We start from the raw sequence: 15,942 nt of genomic DNA on the forward strand, positions 1-15,942 counted from the left end.
ACACATTGTTACCACACGTTCCTTTACCTTGCAAGTTGTCACAACGACTTGTTTTAGGGAAAGCGTTGCTGGACTTTAAGTCTGACACCTTTCCTACTGTTAAACAGACTGGAGTTGGAATAGTAAATGATACTATTTCAAAGTCCAGCACTTCCCTAAGGCAAGTCATTGTAATGACGTGTGTGATACAAGAATGCATGGCACCGACGCGTTCATTGTATTGCCCCCTTTGTAAAGGCATGTACGGTAAAAGCATGTATGGTTCCGTCATAAAACCTTCCATTTGTCCTGCCAGTACCTCACCTCTACTATGATAGGGAATTGTCACAGATAACCGTTATGATTAAAATTTACAACTTTTATTCAGGGGGTGGGTGCCTATGAATTTGTGTTATATCACTGAACCATTAAGGCTAATACATCTGCTTTACCCCCCCAGGTGGCAAATGTGTCGCTTAATAGTTTCTTCTCAAGTTCATGCAAATCTAGAATGATACGGTGTCAACCATGCTGCATGTTCTAACAGAAGGAAATATATCTTGGGACATATCACAGAAATTGTGCACTTGTGAAGGAAAATAGGACAAATCCTTTAGCAATATTTTTGGAACTTCTATGATACTAAAATGAGCAATCATATATTTGTCCAATTCACAGTACAGAAAGATTTTAGCACCAATGTGAAAACGGATGGAATCATTGATAAACCTGTGTGAAACAGCAATGTCACACGTGTTGCTTGTGAAACACTGTAAATGAGTCAAATACATTTTTTTAAACTTTGTTCTTGTTTAAAAAATAGACCACACTTTTACACAATATTTTCCACCTATGTGAAAAAATTATTTGTGACACGAACTTAGACCCATCTTTTACGCATGAAATATGGATTAAACGTATTTTTTCCTATTTCCATTTCCCCATTTTTATGTATACAAATGTAGCAAAAATAGTGTTAAATCTCCTCTTTTTTTCATAATCAAAAGTTTACTTAGGGGCATATATATGAGCCTCTTTGCGTTGATCCTGCACCACGCAATGTGGTTCAAGAGCGACGCAAATGAAAAATGAGATTTACGAAGCCACGCAAGACTACCTTGCGTGGCCCTGTCTGGCTCCATAAAACTCGAGTAATGTAATGCAGTGCAAATCGCTGCATGGCCTTATTCTGCGCCAGGGAGGCATTTCAATAGATGTTGCGTTGGTGTTCCCACGCAACATCCATTGATTTTGACGCATTCCCAGATTTACAAGGACAGGTAAACTTGGTAACCTGCCAAAAAGATACACCTCCCCAGGAGAGGAGTAACGAGGCGAAGAATCTTTATTTCTGCTTGTTCTGCAGCACACATAGAAAGAGAGAAAAGCCTCTCAGGAATGTTTTTGTGTAGGAAGGTGCCTCTTCCTACACAAAAGCAACCCTGCTTGCGGAGCAGGCACCCTTGCAACATGGTACCTTCATTGGCGCTAGGCAGCCCATTGTGTGCCAACACAGCAGAATGAACAGGAATGCCCCATATTCCTGCCCTTTCCCAGTGATTCAGAGCAGCAAGGTGACCACTTTTTCATAAAAATGGCCCCAAGTATCCACTGTTACACCCAACGGTAAACAACGGAGCGAATTGAATTGCCATGCATTCTTTCACCAGTGCAAAGTTTCTGTGAAACGGCCAAAGACCTCGCAGGTTTCTGGTAGGAATTAAGGGGCATATTTATGAGCCCCTTTACAACGTGATGCAAGTGCGATGCAAATGAAAAGTGAGAATTACGAAACCATGCAAGGCCATGTTGTATGGCCCTGCATGGCTTCATAGATCTGGAGTAATGTAAAGCAAATCATTGTGTTGCCTTACTCTGCGCCAGGGAGGCTTAGCCAAGCCGAGCACTTTGCCAGGGCCGGTTTTGGTTCCCAGTCCGGCCCTGCCTATAGGTGGAGATACGGCGTGTCAGCCTTGATCACAGCTGCGAAATTTTAGGTGAATGTAAATGACTTCATGCAAACTGTTTTCAGATGATGTCTTGAGTTTGTGTTATGATCTTTGACAGCCGTGTCTTTTTTTACTGGTCTTTTAGAGCACTTTGGTATCTTATATCCCCCCAAATGCGTCATTGTATTTCACTGTTTCTTTGTTTCTTTTTGAAGTTTTATAAAGCAGGAACTCTGCCCAAGGGCATTGGAGTGCTTTACATGAACACCAGTAACATTACACAAGGTCACGTTATTTTTATTTTTCATGCCAGTGGAGATTGTATGCTAGTTTCTACCGTGTCTACATTGTGTCTGCTTCATAAATCAGGCTATTTTCTTTGGTCTGTTAGAGGAACACGGCATAATGTTTACATGCGGTGGTTATTGCCATCTGCCTTCTGCTTATTACACCGAGCTGAGCATAGGATAGTCTGAAATTTGTATTTTGTGCTTGATTTTAAAATCTATTTTTTATATTTATTCTTGGGCACTGACAGAACAGTGGCTGGCACACGAACTGCTCTGGGCGTGAATAATCAACATGCAAAGAGAAACAAGTAACAACGAGCAAGTGATCAATAGTTAATTAACAACGCATAAAAATCTGCAAATAGACGAATGTGCATTTAAGTGATATTGACAAAATAATCGCAAAACCAACAGCGGAGGGTCTATTCCGGAACGCTCAATGCAGTTTTAGGTACTCGAGAGTGCTGACGTTTCATTTTGTGCATAGTGCTGCGGGTTGAAAGTCACAAAGATTCAAAAGTGCTTTCTCACTCGGTGGAATGCGGTCAGAGTGGTTCTCCTGGCCGGAGACTCGAGCTGCAGTCAAGGTGAGCTCGTTTCTCAAGAAATCAATCACTTACAATAGAATCTTTTAATTGAAACCACAGATTGCTGGGGGCGTTGTGGGTTGTGTCAGGAAGTCAATAGTCAGCTCATACAGGTGTAATTCAGTGGACTGTGGTCCAGATTCAGGCACAGCCCTCGAGACAAAAGATCAATAAGCTATCAATGTCCAACACAAAAGGCCAAGGGGCAATGTCGAAAGAAGGAAGGTGCTCGCTTGTGCATCAAGATCACTGACCTGGCGGACATCAAGGCATGTACTGTCATTGTGGAAATCCTGAGGTTAAAAATAGAAGGCCTCACATTCTAAGTGATCGCTGCCATGATGAAGAGTGGAATGCAAGGAGTACTTGTGCGGCAGTGAAATGGTGTCTTCTGTGCTTTGCTTCTATATGGAAGTGGGATGCAGCAGAGAGTAGATAAGGCGAAAAAGAACTGTTTGGAATGAGCTTGCAGAGGTAGCCCAAATGTCAAATGGTTTTTAGGAGATGGTATAGCATGCCAGTGTTGTTTTGTGATATTGTCTGTGTTGGAAAGGAAAAGACCGCCGCATGGTGATGGATGTGCACTTCTGCCCTAAGTGCCCCAGCTGATCATGGATATATGGACCACTGACACAGATTTTTGGTCATGAGCAATCATGTGTGTGCGCCCTGATCAGGACATGCCTTTTGGTAATGTGGTCTTGTTAGACCAGGCCGGGAGGTGTGCCCCAACTGCTACTTCAGTAGAGGTAGAGGGCTGCAGCTCTTGCCAGGAGTTAAGGGATGAGTGTGGTGGTGGCACCATACCTGTTTTATGTTTTATTACTTTCAGTAGTTATTGTGTCATAGAAGTGACGCTTTTAATGTTCTGTGGCTGTGGACTTAACTCATCCTTGGTATACATGATGTCTGTATGTAAACCAGTGCAGTGTGTAATGCTGGTGTGTGGATTCTGTGATGTTTTTGTGCTTGTGAATGGTACCTGACATGGAGGCCTGTGAGTTACATTTAGGAAGCCCAGGGCCTATCAAGGCTAGTTGGAGGTGATGACTGCAATCCCCCAAACAGGAGATGTGAATTGCTGACATTCTCAAGGGCTTCGGTGGGGACACACATACTGAAGGATGGAGAGCAGAGCTTTCTCTGTGCACTTTAAATGTCAATTTGATGCTGTTGTATTGCACATCAGAGCCCGCGCTGTGTCTCCATTTTAGTCACATGTTTTAGCTTGAAATCTTTTTCTGATGGTGACTTTTTACATTTTTTCTCACAGTCCCAGCAACAGCCAGACCTTCTATGTGATAATTAACGTGCTTTCTGATAGGCACATTTATTCTCAAGTATGGGTTGCTGTGTGATCTTTTCAATTGGGTGATATAGTGACAATCATTGGCTTCTCAAAATTGATGGTTAACTGTCTGGAAACTTAGTGCGCAGCAGAACCTTCTAGAAGGCTCCAACCTTCCATTAACCCATTGGTGCACCTGTTCTCAATTAAAGTTAATTGCTGTTGCCATTTTGGCAGTTAATGGAAGTTCCTTTCAGTTAGCCTTAGAAATTGGCTGGAGCTGTGCTGAACATTCCATGACCCCGACTATACTCCTGCCAAATAAAACCACCACTTAGGGCTCGATTCTGATACAGTTTGGAAAGCTTCCAGACTGAATCGGTTTGGAAATGGTTTCCGACCCACTCAGATCTGGAGAGTCCGACTGACCGAGTACGATGCATCCGGATGTTTCCAGATACGATTTGGTTGGACTCCCATTGACTTTAGTGGGAGCCTATGTTCCAAACCGCATCGTAATTGGGCCCTCGGTCCGGAAGACACGTTCCCGATCCAAATCGGAAGGAGCACATACCGTTAGAAGGCCTTCCTAACCGCATCGTAATCGGGACCTTGGTGGGAATGCTTTCCTATCTGCATCAGAATCAGGCCCTTACAAGTATGACTCACCTGCTAGCATATTCTAGTATTTTCCTTGTCATGTGCTCTAATAGGTAGCTGGCAGTTCAAATAGACCGCCTTAGCCCATTAGTTTTGCTTGGTCTCCCTGCTATTCACTCATCTGTTTCCTGTGACTGGCTCCTCTTCAGCGCTTCTCCAGAACATCACTCCAGCTTCTCCTGTATCCGCTTCACTCAGCAGCTTATGGCTGAATTGGTAAGTCTGAAAAGACTAGAAGAGAAGAGATTAAAGAAAGCAAGACCACAGTTCCAGCTTCAAGGTACTCCTGTTATAATTGATATATGCATATATGCTCTGAGCTCAGTAGCCTTCTTGAATAAATCCTCTTCTTGAGAGCAATCATTAACCTTGTCTGACAGTGCTCTGTCAGACTCCAGTTATTCCTCGGCCCTCCTTGAGTGCTTTTCCTCTAATTTTTAAGCCGTCTGTTCTCAAGAATTTAACCTGCCAAGAGTACTACTGCTTGTGACACAGCAAATCACAGAACTATTTCAGAACGCTGAGTTAGGAAGTACTTAACTGTACCATCCTGTGCTAACCTTGGTGAGATTCCAATCTCCAGTCAAGAAAGAGTTCAGAAAACAAGACAGTACAGATTTTCGAAAAGACAGTACCTTGTAGATGCCTGTGTATGGTATGGGTTACTACTAAAGGGCTATATAATATAATGGAAGAAAAACAACCTCAGCATTGTATAGTTACCCATACCCTTGTATCTTGCAGGTATTCCCTGGCCGGGTACATCATAAGATCTGAGGCGGGTCCCTCTGTGGTTTACTTCAGTAACCGTAGGGGAGAACCAAAGCATCTTGTGTCTTTCAAAACCTCAACCCCCTTTCCCTGTGGGGCCTGTAATCGATACAGCGTTACACCCTGGTGTCGAGCACAGACCCCTAGGAGGAATCCGGGTATCCAGCGTCACCCCATCGGAACCACCTGGGATTCAGGTGAGTGGTTTGTTACAGAGAAGACCAAGCCACAGCACACTAGTGTTCCCTTTGGGTAACATCATGGCAGACCTTGACCAAATCACCACTTATGACTTGGCCCAAGCCCTAGCCGTAAACATGACTCATCCAGGCAATCTAGCAGGGGTAGTTCAACAACTGCAGATAGAAATAAATAGGTTAAAGATTGAAAATTCCACTCTTAAAGAGGAGTTGCAAAATTGTAAGGTCTAGTTTACACAATGGAGAGACGCCTAGCCAAAAGGAACTCGTCCAGTTTTAACTTCCCCAACATTCGGAGAGCCTTTCAACAAGGCTGCCTCTCCACGCACAGATCAGAATCTGCATGTAACTGTTGCCACACCTAATCCAACGCCCTTAGCCCCCAGAATGCTTTCACTGTGATAGCACTAAATTTGCAGCTTTCTTGAGTCAGTGGCAATTACATTTCTTAGGTAAACCCCAAGTCTTTCTCAATTATCCACCAAGGTAGCATTTATAATTTCCTATTTAGGAGGAGTGGCGGCCAATTGGTCAATTCTCCTGATTGAGAATAATGACCCTATTCTATAAAATGCTCCTGCTTTCAAGGCAGCATCACTAAGCTGTTCGCCATACACATATTTATTCAGTCAAATGACAATGAGCTACTAAATCTTCAGAAGGGATCTAAAGATCTGTTAACCTACATACCTACATTCAATCGTTTAGGAGCCGAAACACATTGGCCAGAAATAGAAAAGAACATCTCTATTTACTGAGGGTTAATAGACTATCTCAAAGATTCTTTATCACATATCGTGGACCTCCTGGAGGATTGCTCCGAATTTATTGACCTAGTGGACAAATTAGACAATTGAATAATATGGTTCCAGAAGACAAACTAATGCAAAGTGGAAGCATAAAAGGTCCCTTGTCTAGCGAAGTAAATGAACGCGGCTGCAGACAAAACCTGTGCCTTTATTGCAGTAAGGGCAGACATTTTGCCCAGAAATGTACTGTTAAACCCAAGAAGAACAAACCTGCAGCCAGTATGGAGAATTCCAACCAGGAACAGGGAAACAGGATTGTCTTGTAGAGAGAAATGACTCAGATCTCTTAATATCTCACTAGCATAGGGAACAGAGTCCCTCGCCACCTGACCATTAGGGTGACATTGGTATTAGCTGCTCAACAGAGGCATGTATTACTTATGCTCATAGAGTCTGGCGAAACTGGGATTTTTTTAAACTTATCCCTGGCCACTAAATTGGGCTTAACTAAAATCCTAAAGCCAGAACCAGAACAAGTTCGATCAGTGTATGGTTCCGAACTGTCTTCAGGCTTAATTTGCTTCCAAACCGTGGCCCAAACTTTAGTCTGTGAAAATGGGCACACAGAGAAACTAGTTTTTGACTTAATTGACACTCCCACATTTGGTGTAATCCTGGGCGTACCTTGATTGGAATATTACAATCCAATTGGGTACTTCACACAGTTATGTTCCACTCCCCCCCTTTGTACCACCATCTGTTACCAAGCGGCTCAAAAGATTAAAACACCTTTATACTGTGCCCTCATTCAGGAAGAAGTTGTCCCAAGACTACCCAAGGAATATTATGACGGATGTTTTTGATCCTATCAAGGTCACTCAATTGTCTCCACATAAGCTATACAATTGTCAAATAGACCTTCTCCCCGGGGCTACTCTTCCTTGTAGTCGAGTCTATACCTTTACAGAGTCTGAGACTCAATAAGTAAGGAAATTTTGGGATTAATTATTGTAGATAGAGTTTATCCGTTATTCCACCTCACCAGTCTCCTCTCCATTATTCTGTGTACCCAAAAAGAATGGGGATCTGCAGGCATGTGTGAACTATAGGGCTATCAACAAGGTCACTATCAAATACCAATATCCCCTTCCTTTAATTCCCGTCTTGCTAGACCAAGTCAGAAACTCTACTATCCATAAAAAGCTAGATTTACGCAGTGCTTACCATACAATCTGAAAAAAGGAGGGGAATGAACTTCAGAACTAAATTCAGATTATTTGAGTATACAGTGATGCCCTTTGGGCTATTTAATGCCCTGGCTGCATTCCAATATTTTATCAGGAAGTTCTCCAAGAATATATGGACTTGTGCTGTATTGACGATATACTGATTTATTCCAACTATGAACAAGCCCATGTGCAACACGTATGCTCAATCCTACAACGACTCATGGAAATTGACCTATTTGTAAACTTGGAGAAATGTTCCTTTCATATGTCATCAGTAGAAGTTTTAGGTTACCATCTATCACCTTCTGGAATCACTAACCTATCACCTTCTGGAATCACTAATGATCCCATAAAGTTAGCGGCGATTAGAGCTTGGCCAGACCCCATTTCATTCAAAGAAGCCCAGCAGATCTCTGGGTTTGCTCATTTTTATCACTGATTCATTTCACACTTTTCAGAGAATATGGCGCCCATCTCACACATATTATGAAAAGGTCAAGCCTTTAATTGGTCTCTAGCAGCTGATCAGGTGTTGGCCATCCTCTAAGATAAATTCACCACAGCACCAAAACTCTAACATGCAGATCCAGCCCAGCCCTACTATGTGGAGGCCGACACCTTGTAGATAGCTGTGGGAGGAGTACTATCACATAGGGACCACAAAATTGGTCATGTACACGCCATAGCCTTTTATTCTAAGAAACCTCTTCTGGTATAGCAAAACAATAGGGTCACTGAAAGAGATCCTAGCCATTAAATTTGTTTTCCCTGAGTGGCGACATTACCTCCAAAGAGCCAAACACACGGTCAAAAATATAGCTGACATAAGAACTTACAATTCTTCAGTTCTGTCAAGGCATTGACCTCATACCAAATGCAGTGGCTTTATTTCTTTAGTAACTTCGATATTACTATCACATATCGCCCAGGTGCCAAACAAATTCAGTCAGACACTCTATCTAGACTAGGTCAGATTAACACCTTGGGTCCTTCATCTGACCCCCCTATTATTCCTGCGGAAAGACTTGTCACAGTCACAGAAGTTAAGACTTTCATGAAAGACATATAGAACACACATCAAAAATTAGATCCTCATGTCTGGACAGAAAATCCAAAACAGACTATAAAGGATAATTTCCTCTTTTACAATGAAAAACTCTTCATACCCATAGATGAGTTATAACACAGGGTAATCAATGGGATCTTGACTCTACTTTAGCAGGGCATCCAGGGATTAACTAGACTCTAGAGCTCTGCAAAAATAGAATTCTGGTGTGAAAATATGCATAAGGATATAAAGGTGTGTGTTAGCACCTGCCTAGTCTGTGCCCGCAACAAGCCCACTCATACTGTGCCTACCTTTGCCCATACCACCTGCACCTTGGCACACCATAAGTACTAGTAGTAACGGACATATCATCAAAAATGGTACACTTTATATCCCTCAAAAAGCTACTAACAGCATCTGAGTTAAGTCAAGTGTTCCATAAATAATGTAGTAAAATTGCATGGTTTACCATTAAAAATTATTTCAGACCGTGAACCTCAATTCACCTCAAAATTCTGGACGGCAGTCTGCAAGAAACTAGGTATAGAAGTGGCAATGTGCTCTGCCTTCCACCCCCAAACTGACAGCCAAATAGTTCAACTTAACCAGCCCTTAGAGACCTCACGTCGATGCCTACTATCCACCATCACCGGGCATTAGGATCAAGCCTTACCAATGGTAGAATTTGCCTTTGATAACCGTAAACACTCTGCCACTAGACTCACACCTTTTTTCTTGGACACTGCCTATCACCCTAGGACCCTATCTATATTAACCCCAAGCCTTTCAGGTTATATCCCTTAACATTTAGAACAACTACACAAAATTCAGAAACATGCCAGAAATACCTTAGCTATGGCTAAGTCCGCCTTGAAGGCATCTGCAGATAACCATAGGACCGCAGATCCCAAGTACAAGGAAGGAGACTTGGGGGCATATCAACAATAACCGGTAATAATTATCGCTAAGCACAATTAGCGCTAGGATAAATATCGCCGGGTAGCGTGGATTTTTATCGCTGAGATAGTGTGCTATTAGCAACGCTTATCTCAAAAGCGATAAAAATCCTAGTGCTAACTGCCTAATGTGAGATTATCGCTGGAAACCCAGTGATAATCTCACGAAATGTGGCGTTAGCTTGTTGATAGGGACTCACAAACTTAGCCATGATATCCACCTTCCATAGGATATCATGGCTAAGTCAGTCCTGAAGCAGGCGTAAGGAAAGTTGCAATAACAGGGGTTATCGCTACTTTTCCTGCCGCTATGCTTCATAGCGTGGGGCTTGATGATAGGAGAAATGTCGCTTAGCGACATTTCTCCTATCATGTCAGGTCAGGAACGCCCACTTTGCATCTCATTAGAGATGCAAAGCTGGGCGTTAAGATTTCGTGCGCTAAAGCAAGGTTTCACGCGTTAGCGTGACCTTGCTAATTAGGCGATAAAATTATTGCCGCTTTCCGGCCGAAAATGGCTGCAAAAGCGGCGATAATTTTCTATCGCCTCATTGTTGATATGCCCCTTGGTTTGGCAATTCACATAACACCTGCAATCAGAGCATCCACAAAAATTACAACTGTGAATCATTGATGTGTATGAAGTCATTAAGATTATCAATCCAGTTACTGTGAAATTGCAGCCTGGAGTTCGATTGTAACAGTGATTTAATTATATAAACTGCCTTTGTGCTAAATTCGGCATAGGAGCACTTCTGCTGATATTATCCTGGAATGCTGTGCACTACGACTGAGATGCAGCCCTGCTGACTCTAACCTTTACCCTGTAACGAGCGATAGCCTGTTCCATCCAGACCGGCTTCCTGGAACATCATACTCAGGTATGGGTGTACCAATTGATCTGTCATAGTGTTTTCCCACTATGGTCTCAATAGTATAGGTAATATTAGCTAAGAGTATAATCACATAGGGGCATATGTATGAAACTCCCGTTTTGCGATTCCCAATTTGTGATATTTTGCGATTAGCAAATTGAGATTCGCAAAGCGGGATGTAAAAAAAATCGCAAATATTTTGCGATTTCTTAAAAATCGCAAAATATTCTCAGAAACCTCATTTGCGATTTCTTAATTGCGTAATTCGCAAATTAAGAAATCGCAAAAACGGGAATCTGCAATCCAGGTGCAGCCTGATGACATCACAAACAGGAAACTGGAGTGATTTCCTGCACCTGCTCACCTGAGCCACACCCAGAGGCTGCTTGGAGAGTGTGAGGAGGCATCCCAGGAGAGAGCACCCAGCAATGGAGTCCAACAAACAACAGGAGGGCAAGGATGCAGAGAAGAGGAAACACAAGTTTTCAGAAAAGGAGCAGGAGGTCCACATTGAGGAGATGGTGTGCAGCCATGAGCTCCTTTTTGGCAAGAAGGCTCTGCGTGTCCCAGAGGCGAGTAAACGCAAAATTTGGCTTGACATCCAAAATAAGGTGAATGCAGTGGGAGTGACCAATCGCACCATCGAAGAATTGCACAAGCGATGGTATGACATGCGCCAGAGGTCGAAGGAGAGGGTGGCAGCCAGACTGACACTCCCACATTTTGGTGTAATCCTGGGCGTACCTTGATTGGAATATTACAATCCAATTGGGTACTTCACACAGTTATGTTCCACTCCCCCCCTTTGTACCACCATCTGTTACCAAGCGGCTCAAAAGATTTAAACACCTTTATACTGTGCCCTCATTCAGGAAGAAGTTGTCCCAAGACTACCCAAGGAATATTATGACGGATGTTTTTGATCCTATCAAGGTCACTCAATTGTCTCCACATAAGCTATACAATTGTCAAATAGACCTTCTCCCCGGGGCTACTCTTCCTTGTAGTCGAGTCTATACCTTTACAGAGTCTGAGACTCAATAATTAAGGAAATTTTGGGATTAATTATTGTAGATAGAGTTTATCCGTTATTCCACCTCATCAGTCTCCTCTCCATTATTCTGTGTCCCCAAAAAGAATGGGGATCTGCAGGCATGTGTGAACTATAGGGCTATCAACAAGGTCACTATCAAATACCAATATCCCCTTCCTTTAATTCCCGTCTTGCTAGACCAAGTCAGAAACTCTACTATCCATTAAAAGCTAGATTTACGCAGTGCTTACCATATAATCTGAAAAAAGGAGGGGAATGAACTTCAGAACTAAATTCAGATTATTTGAGTATACAGTGATGCCCTTTGGGCTATTTAATGCCCTGGCTGCATTCCAATATTTTATCAGGAAGTTCTCCAAGAATATATGGACTTGTGCTGTATTGGCGATATACTGATTTATTCCAACTATGAACAAGCCCATGTGCAACACGTATGCTCAATCCTACAACGACTCATGGAAATTGACCTATTTGTAAACTTGGAGAAATGTTCCTTTCATATGTCATCAGTAGAAGTTTTAGGTTACCATCTATCACCTTCTGGAATCACTAACCTATCACCTTCTGGAATCACTAATGATCCCATAAAGTTAGCGGCGATTAGAGCTTGGCCAGACCCCATTTCATTCAAAGAAGCCCAGCAGATCTCTGGGTTTGCTCATTTTTATCACTGATTCATTTCACACTTTTCAGAGAATATGGCGCCCATCTCACACATATTATGAAAAGGTCAAGCCTTTATTTGGTCTCTAGCAGCTGATCAGGTGTTGGCCATCCTCTAAGATAAATTCACCACAGCACCAAAACTCTAACATGCAGATCCAGCCCAGCCCTACTATGTGGAGGCCGACACCTTGTAGATAGCTGTGGGAGGAGTACTATCACATAGGGAGCAAAAAATTGGTCATGTACACGCCATAGCCTTTTATTCTAAGAAACCTCTTCTGGTATGCAGCCCTGCTGACTCTAACCTTTACCCTGTAACGAGCGATAGCCTGTTCCATCCAGACCGGCTTCCTGGAACATCATACTCAGGTATGGGTGTACCAATTGATCTGTCATAGTGTTTTCCCACTACCAGTATAGGTAATATTAGCTAAGAGTATAATCACATAGGGGCATATGTATGAAATTCCCGTTTTGCGATTCCCAATTTGCGATATTTTGTGATTAGCAAATTGAGATTTGCAAAGCGGGATGTAAAAAAAATCGCAAATATTTTGCGATTTCTTAAAAATCGCAAAATATTCTCAGAAACCTCATTTGCGATTTCTTAATTGCGTAATTCGCAAATTAAGAAATCGCAAAAACGGGAATCTGCAATCCAGGTGCAGCCTGATGACATCACAAACAGGAAACTGGAGTGATTTCCTGCACCTGCTCACCTGAGCCACACCCAGAGGCTGCTTGGAGAGTGTGAGGAGGCATCCCAGGAGAGAGCAACCAGCAATGGAGTCCAACAAACAACAGGAGGGCAAGGATGCAGAGAAGAGGAAGAGGAAACACAAGTTTTCAGAAAAGGAGCAGGAGGTCCACATTGAGGAGATGGTGTGCAGCCATGAGCTCCTTTTTGGCAAGAAGGCTCTGCGTGTCCCAGAGGCGAGTAAACGCAAAATTTGGCTTGACATCCAAAATAAGGTGAATGCAGTGGGAGTGACCAATCGCACCATCGAAGAATTGCGCAAGCGATGGTATGACATGCGCCAGAGGTCGAAGGAGAGGGTGGCAGCCAGACTGAGGGACGCAAACCAGACTGTGGGAGGACCATCCACAGCAGAACATCCAACACCCCACAAGGAGCTTGTGGAGTCCACTCTCCTGCCTGAGAGCGTAGGTGGTGTGGCTGACATAGACAGCTCCGATCCTGCATCCAGCAGCCAAGGTAAGATGCAAGCAAAATCAATCTGCACTGATCCCCATCCCATGCACACTTCCCCAAATGCACTGAATAACCTCACAAAATGTAATTCCTGTCCAAGTCTTACAGCACACCCAGCAATGCATCATGGGACTTGTAGTACTATGTCTGGCAGTGTGTCCATGAGACAAAGGAAATCTAATGGAACATGTGGGTTGGGGATAAGTGAATGAAACAGTGTCAGAGGTTAGCCGTTACAAACTGTAAGAACTTTATTGATTGCTAATTGCAGACAAAGACACAAACTCATGTAGTCCCCTTTACATCCACAGCACAATCCAGGGCACGTGAAGATAGCGCTGAGGGAGAGGAGCCTGCACATCCTGGGGACTCCAGTGACGAAACAGAGGTCATTCCAATCCAGCACAGGAAGCGCACACATGTGCCCCCACTGCCTCCATTTGAGGATGAATTATCGGCCACAGGGGAGGACAGTGACAGGAGAGAGGGGAGTCAGGGTGTGTCACACATGCCCATTCAGGACACACCAAGGCCAAGGAGCCGACCACAGGACACACGCAGGTCAAGGCCCAGGAGCAGCACTGCCACTGAAGCCGAAGAAACTGTTTTTTCAGGCCTGGAACACAGCATGCTGCAGGAACAGCGCCTGCAAAGTAAATCACTCAGGTCAATCAATAGGCAGCTATGCCGTATCCACAAGGACCAGAAAAAACATGGGGGAGGGCATCATGGGCATGGCAGGTGCCCTCCGTGACCTATGTGATACTTTGAGGCACAACCAAGCCGCCAGTGATAGGGCTGGCCGCCGTGCCAATGCACGCCTTCACAACTATACAAAGGTCGTGAACCGCCTCTGCACCACCACCATCATTCTCACACGCAGAAGTGTCACTATGCAGGTTGAAATGGCGCACTGCTGCCAGGACTTAGCCAGAGGACTTGCACAGGTCACCAGTGCTGTGGAGCAGCTACAGATGGCCAACGCAGGTGGCAGCGCTCTCATGGCCTCTGGCGAGAGTGAAGACACCTCCAGTAGGAGCTGCATCACTCCTACATTGCCAGGAGAAAGACGGCGCAGTGCCAGACAGGGTGCAGGACAAGGGAACACCATGGGGGGCACTCAGCCTGGACGCCAAACACCATCAATGCGTCACTGTAGGCGGTGAACTGTGCGGTGACACTTGATGCAACAAGGGAGAAGTAACCCTACTATGCTGTGTACACAGTTATTTGTGCCTTACCTGCACTGTGTGCATAACATGTGCTGGGGACAGCTACAATTTTCCTTATTGTGAAGTGTGAATAAACACTGCACACAATATCAAGCTTTTTTGTCTCATGTCATCATTGCTCACCTAGAAGTAGTTTTGTGTGATCTCAGTCCGTCTCTGGCGTCCAGCAGCTGCCCCGACTCTTGATGCAGGTCTGACAGGGGGAGCAGGGCGATCGTCATCCGATGTGTCTGTATCGGTCACATCAATTGTGGTGCCTTTCCTCATTGCCATGTTATGTAGCATTGCACAGCTTGCCACGATTTTACAGCAGGTCTCAGGGCTGTATTGCAGTGTGCCTCCACTTTTATGCAGGCACCGGAACCGGCTCTTAAGGATTCCAAAGGTTCGCTCAATGACGCTGTGTGTCGATCTGTGTGCCCTGTTGTAGCTCCTCTCACTTGCATTTGCAGGATCCAGATATGGGGTCAGGATGAAGTCCCGCACTGCATAAGCACTGTCACCTGCAGGGATAGACACAACAGGTAAGTCAATGTCCCCCCCCTCAAGTGATGTTGTGGATGTATTGATGTGTGCCATGTATTTACCTAGCAGGTATCCCTCCCCAAACTCTCCAGGACTCAGACGTCTGTGTATTCCACTGTGTCTAAAGATGAAAGAGTCATGGGTACTGCCGGGGTATTCGGGTACAATGTCAGTGATGATATACTTTGCGTTGCACACCATCTGTAAATTGAGGGAATGGTAGCATTTTCGGTTTCTGTAGACATATTCAGTTGCTGATGGGGGTGTGATGGCCACATGGGTCCCATCGATGCAGCCAATGACGTGGGGGAAACGTGCAATCTGGTAGAAGTCCAGTTTTGTTTGCTGTAATGCCTGTTGGGTGCTGGGGAAGTATATGTGATGTGAGAGCCTCTGTAGCATAGCATCTAGAAAGGCATGTAAGAAGCGCGAAAGTGCACTCTGTGACACCCCACCAACCTCCGCTATTACCCGTTGAAAACTCCCTGACACCAGGAGGTGCAGGGAGCACAGGACCTGCACATGTGTGGGAATTGTTTGTGTCCTGCATGTAGGGTGTTCCAAGTAGGGTTTCAGCTCCTCAATCAGGTCCATTATGGTCTGTGGGTGCAGTCTGTACTTGTCATAGATGTCCTCTTCAGTGTGCTGGAACAGAGTGATACGCAGCCTGA

Source organism: Triturus cristatus, chromosome 6 (assembly GCF_964204655.1).
Source record: "Triturus cristatus chromosome 6, aTriCri1.1, whole genome shotgun sequence".
Lineage (NCBI taxonomy): Eukaryota > Metazoa > Chordata > Amphibia > Caudata > Salamandridae > Triturus > Triturus cristatus.